Genomic DNA, 6,771 nt, shown 5'->3' with positions numbered 1-6,771 from the left:
GCTCTGACGGCTTAGAGCCTGGGGCTTGCTTCGGATTCTGTCTCCCTCTCTCTCTCCCCCTTCTCCGCTCGTGCTTTGCCTCTGTCTCTCAAAAATAAATAAACATTAAAACAAAAACAGAGCCACATGAGGGGGCATATTCAGGGAGATTATTCTGCTAAGTGTGGTGTCGAGTGGAGCAGTCCTGTCAGAGTTGCAGATGTCCCACTGAGTCATTTTGTTTTTGTTTTTGTTTTCTTGCTAGAACCATCCTGCGGTATGGTCAGATCTGTTTACCATGACTGCCTTGTCCTTGGCTGTGTAATTGCAGCCCATAAGCCTAGTTCTCTGGCCCTCACAGAGGTCAAACTGTTAACAAAAATTCACACAAAAAATTATTCCCCAAAATAAAATACATGTGGATTAATGAGTAAAATGTTAAACAAACAAAAACAAAACCCCCAAAGGTAAACCTAAACAGAACTAGCCAAACTAACAACAATGAACTAACTAACCACTATGGGCCAACATTTGATATGAGTAGATCAAAAATATGTGTCTGGATGAACTGGCAGGCAGTGAGAAATGGAAACCTGGCCAGTTAACATTCGTAACGTTAGGTTCCTAACATTCAAACAGTAGGCTTCATAACATTATAAGATAAAATTAAAGGGACTGTCCAGGGGAAGTACAACTATTCTTAGTTCTCAGGTCAGACAAGAATTTTGGTCTGTGTACTTCATACCAAGCACAGTCTGTGAGGGGATTATTGGACAACGGCCTGAGAGTGAGTCGCACAGACCTATTTTGGTGATGGCCCCCAGGCAAGTTAGACGGGATCAAACCAAAAGTACATTAGCGCTATTCACCCAAAACAGTTCCTGCAGGAAAGGTGGAGGCCTGGGTACGCAATGTGCCCATTCTCTGTACCTCTGACGTCATCAAATTGGATGGACTGCATATTCTATAAGGTATCCTCTCCTAATATTTCTTTCAGGTGATCTTTCAATAATTAGGGGACTTAAGCCCAAGTTTATACCTCCTTCGCGGTCGAACAAAGATCTCTCTCTCAATACATAATCAAGATAGGTGTGGGACTATCTTGAGGACAAGGACTATCAGAGGACAAGGGAGATCCAGGCTACTTCCCTAATTTTCAGCTTCCAGTAAGTATATTAAAAATGAAGAAATGGCAAAACCAGAGTTAATTTGAATGTATACATTTTGGCAAGTTACTGCTTTGAATACACACATACAATAAGAGCTCTGTTTATAACTCATTTGGTGGTAACACTGAAACAGAATTTGAGGCCTTTCTTGAATCTGAAGCTCAGATCTTCCAGGCCTTCTGGTGTTGGTCCTGGTTAAAGTGAAATGCCACAAATTTGTAGTCTGTATGTTAAAACCCAGGTTGTTCTAGCCTTGGCTAGATGCCCTCCTTGGCCAAGATAAAAACCCTCATTGATATATACCTAATAAAACAATACCATTCCTGGCTTTATAAGCAAACATGTGAAAAGGTCTCTCCTATGTAGGTTTGATTTTTAAGACCCCATTTAAGGGAAGTAAGTGTCTATGAAAAAATAACACAAGGTTCAGAATTGTACACATCTTCCCTTGCCTTTCTTCCAGGCCATGATTAGCTAACAGGGCCACTGTCTGTCCTGGTCATGTCTAGCTCAAGAAAATGAAATTACATCATCGGGGTACAAAGGAATACTTGTCCTTTGTTAATTCTTCTCTGGTGTTTTCTGGTCCTGTTCCACCCCCACATTCAGAGCAGAAGGGTAAGGGGAAAACAGGCCCATGGAAGGATTACTCGTCCTCATAGCCCAGCACCCACCTCCATCCAAAACATGTACCTGAAGTTCTATTTCGGAGCAGGAAACCCTCTACACTCTCAGTGGGTCCACGTTTGGATTCTTCCCTGACCATCTCAGAGAAAGAGAATCCCCTCCTCTGAACTCACAAGGCAGGGCTTGCCTGTCTCATGGCCCTCACCACACAACCTTGGAATACACTTATAAGAGAAACCAAAAATGTGATGTCATACCAAAAATACATGCTAAGGAAGGTGGAATAGATTCGAGAAAGTTTCAAGGTTTCTTTTTTTTTTTTTTTAATGTTTTATTTTTATTTTTTTTGAGAGAGAGAGAGAACAAGCAGGGAAGGGGCAGAGAGGGACACACAGAATCTGAAGTGGGCTCCAGGCTCCAAGCTGACAGCACAGAGCCCGATGTGGGGCTCGAGCTCACAAACTGCAAGATCATGACGTGAGCCCAAGTGGGACACTTAACTGACTGAGCCACACAGGCACCCCAAGTTTCAGGGTTTCTGAGTGGCTTGTCACAAGCAGAGTATAGGACCCTGTCTGACAGCCCAGGAAGTTGATTTGTTTGGAGATACAAGGTTTGGAGGTGTACTGGGAGGTACTGCCTCAACCGGGAGAGTAAAACCAATTCAGACTTCTAAGGACAATCTGGGAGGGAAGAAATGAGCGGGGGGGGGGGGGGGGGGGGGGACAGGGCAAAGGAGAGGCTTCCTGAAGCACTGAATGGAACACCTTGCCTGGACCGGGGCGGGGCGGGGCGGGGGGGGGGGGGGGGAGGTGGGTGTTTCAAAGGACTTCTAGGAATAGGGATGACTAATGTTCGATTTTAAATTGTTCGATCACCACCATGTAATTCCCCTTCCTTTCTGCAAACGGTTAGCTGTGTCTACTGTTAATTATACAAGGAGGCTGTTAGACAGATGTGGCTCTAATGCCAAAGCTCCTACGTGAGCAAACCAAAATCTAAGCCTGTAAATGCCTCGAGGTTACGAAATTGAAACCTAAGGACAGCCAATCGCTAACAGCCAACTAGGTTTTAAGTTACAGCTAATCAATGTCATTTCTTTGCTTCTGCCTTTTATCTATAGAAGTTTTTCCTCAACTCTGTTCAATGGAGTGCTTTTACTTGGTATTGCTCAGATAAATTCTTAGAATTTTCGCATGACCCAGTTAATCTTTTAGCGCTACGAAAAGACTTTGTGCAAGTGAAATTGCTTGTGTGTTTGTTTTTGCTTTTTTTTACAGAAATCTAATGAAGGAGTCAAGTTTCCCATCTAGGTCATCATGGTAGGGATGGGGCTGGCGTCCTGGGCTGGGGGATGACCCGTGTGCTTGACTGAACAGATTCAGTGAAATGAGAAGCTCTGAGCCAGAGTGACCTTAATGGAACCCCCAGAATCTCCCTCAAACTGGAGAAAGGCATTGGGCTTTCCGGAGGTTATAGAATGGAGGTTTGAGCCAATCTTAGCTGGATCTGAAAAGGCAAAGAAAGTCAAGCAGAGATGAGAGTTAACTACAGCTATTTGTGATCTTGCCTTCTCACCCTACTAGACCCAAATGGGACTTTGACTTTTGCAGAGGGAAACTGTTGGCGGCTAACCTCATAGGTCCAAGATGCATGGGGGAGAAGGCATGACGGAAACGATCCCAGAGTCAGTGCTTCTGGAGGTTGGAGGACAGGAGGGAGCACTGGAAAAAAGATTGGCAGATTTGCCTGCATACAGTGTGAGCAAGAGCTCTAGCAAGAGGTAACTGTTTCTCTGACCGTGACATTCCAGAATGTAGTTATTTGTAATAAATGATTGCCTTTATTTATTTATTTTTTTTGAGAGACACAGAGAGCATTTGCACACAAGTAGGGGAGGAGCAGAGAGAGAGGGAGAGAGAGAATCTCAAGCAGGCTTCATGCCCAGCCTAGAGTCTAATGCTGGGTGCAATCTCATGACCATGAGCAAGATCATGACCTGAGCCAAAATCAAGAGTCAGACTCTTAACTGACTGAGCCACCCAGGTACCCCCCAAGGCTGCCTTTTTTCTTCCTACTTTTTATTTATTTTTTTAATGTTTATTTTAAAAGAGAGAGAGAGAGAGAGAACGAGCGAGGGAGGAGCAGAGAGAGAGGGAGGGAGAGAATCCCAAGCAGGCTCCATGCTGTCAGTACAAAGCCCAATATGGGGCTCGAGCCCAACAACTGTGAGATCATGACCTGAGCCAAAGTCAGATGCTCAACGGACTGAGTCACCCACTATCCCCTTCTTCACAGTTTTTAAAGTGACAGCTTTTACATTACCCCCCAGGATCAAAGGTCTTTGCTCTCACTGGACAAATGGCCCAAAGGAGAGCCACCAAAATGAATGACAGGACAGGGCAAGCCTGGACAGGAAATGGGTTAAAAGAGGGTTTTAAAAAGAGGGGAGCCAGGGCATCTGCTGCCTGGTCAGGATCAGTCTGCATGTAGCCTTGGCTGTGAGGGTGCCAGTAATTGGATGAGGACTTCCCTGGGCCCTCTGCCTCAGAGATAACTTGTTCCAGCCTCTTATTTACACCTCCACCTGGCCGCGCAGTGGGGTCTAGCGCCTAGAAGTCAGTTGTGCTGCTGGGGACAGGCATACAGCCATGCTTCTAGAATTGTGTGGCACGGGGGTGCTGATGAAGTCAGCCTGTCAGCCTATCTGCCTGCCTAGCATGGTGGCCCTTTCTGCCACTCAACCTGCTTTTCTGATTCTGGACGTGTGGCTGCGTGGCCACCTCTCTCTCTCTTTTTTGTTTCCCTCAAGTTTTTATTTAACTTTCAGTTAGTTAACATACAGTGTAATATTAGTTTCAGGTGTAGAATTTAGTGATTTGACACTTCCATAGAATACCCGGTGCTCACCACAAGGGCACTCCTTAATCCCCATCACCTATTTAACCAATCCCCCCATCTACCTCCCCTCTGGTAACCATCAGTTTGTTCTCTACAGTTAAGAGTTTGTTTGCTTGTCTCTTTTTTCTTTGTTTGTTTTGTTTCTTAAATTCCAAATTCTACATATGAATGAAATCATGTGGTATTTGTTTTTCTCTGACTGACTTACTTTGCTTAGCATAATACTCTCTAGTTTCATCCATGTCGTTGCAAATGGCAAGATTTCATTCTTTTTTGATTGCCAAGTAATATTCCAGTGTGTGTGTGCGTGTGTGTGTGTGTGTGTGTGTGTGTATACACTGCCTCTTCTTTACCAGTTGATGGATATTTGGGCTCTTTCCATAATTTCGCTGTTGTTGATCATGCTTCTATAAACATTGGGGTGTGTGTATCCCTTTAAATTAGTATTTTTGTGTCCTTTGGGTAAATACCTGGTAGTGCAATTGCTGGATCACAAAGTTCTATGTTTAACTTTTTGAGGAACTGCATACTATTTACCATAGTGGCTGCACCAGTTTGCTTTTCCACCAACAGTGTAAGAGGGTTCCCCTTTCTTCGCATCCTTGCCAACACCTGTTGTAGTTTTTGTGTTGTTGTTGTTGTTGTTGCTAGTTTTAGCCATTCTTTGTAGTTTTGATTTGCATTTCCTTGATGATGAGTGATGAGCATTTTTTCATGGGTCTGTTGGCTATCTGGATGTCTTCTTTAGAAAAAGGTCTATTCATGTCTTCTGCCCATTTTTAAACTGTATTATTTGTTTTTTGGGTATTGAGTTTTATGAGTTCTTTATATATTTTGGATACTAGCCCTTTATCAGATACGTCATTTGCAAATATCTTCTCCCATTCTGTAGGCTGCCTTTTAGTTTTGTTAATTGTTTCCTTCACTGTGCAGAAGTCTTTATTTTGATGATGTCCCAATAGTTTATTTTTGCTTATGTTTCCCTTGCCTGAGGAGATGTATCTCCTAAGAAGTTGCTATGGTTGATGTTAAAGAGGTTACTTGACTGTGGTCTCCTCTAGGATTTTAATGGTTTTCTGTCTCATAAGTCTTTAAGGCATGGCTATCTCTTTATTCATCTCTTTTCCTTCATGTGCCTTTACACTTTCCACAAATCACGTTACCATTTTCTTTTCTTTTCTTCATTAAACATTTGTTTTAATGTTTAATTATTTTTGAGAGAGAGAGAGTGCAAGCTGGGGAGGAGCAGAGAGAAAGGGAAACACAGAATCTGAAGCAGGCTCCAGGCTCTGAGCTGTCGACCCAGAGCCCGACGCAGGGCTTGAATTCACAAACTGTGAGATCATGACCTGAGCCAAAGTCAGACACTCAACCGACTGAGCCACCCAGACACCCCTCTTTTCTTCATTTTTTAAAATGAAACTATATTTGTCTGTTTGTTTTTTGAGAGAGAGAGAGTGAGAGAGCAGGCACTTGCGAGCAGGGGTGGGACTGAAGTAAAGAGAGAATCTTAAGCAGGAGCCTGACTTGGGGCTTGATCTCACCACCAGTGAGATCATGACCTGAGCCAAAATCAAGAGTTAGATGCTTAACCAATTGAGCCACCCACTCGCCATGCCATTTTCTTTAATCTCCTCAAACTGCTTCTGCCTCTCTTCATCTCTTTTAAGGGACAAGTCATACCTTTAAGCTTTGGGTACCATGATGGGTGAAAAAAATGTTCCTCTTCTACAGCTCCCCACTACCTTCTGGAGGCTATGTTCCTCTTCTTGGGTGTGGGTATGCAGCTTTTGAGATGAACTCAGGAGCCACCTTAATTTTTCTGTATATTAAGTGAAGAAAGATTTTTGAGGGTGGGAGTGAGGTGGGAGGATTCAGGGTGAACGACACAGGAGATGATGAGGTTGGGTGCTATGGGAGAAAAAGTTTTGGAATGACCCTTCTTTGGTGACAGAGAAGGGAGAGGGGAATTTGGACAATGTGGGAGAAGGGGATAATGAAGAGGAGAATGATAGCAACTGTTATTTATCCAGTAATTAATTTTTGTCAGGCATCATGCATAACCCTTTTTGCTCATTATTCAATCCAATCCTCC

The sequence above is a fragment of the Felis catus genome, chromosome D4 (genome assembly GCF_018350175.1).
Source record: "Felis catus isolate Fca126 chromosome D4, F.catus_Fca126_mat1.0, whole genome shotgun sequence".
NCBI lineage: Eukaryota > Metazoa > Chordata > Mammalia > Carnivora > Felidae > Felis > Felis catus.
The sequence above is the reverse complement of the archived record's forward strand: the minus strand, read 5'-3'. Positions refer to the sequence as shown.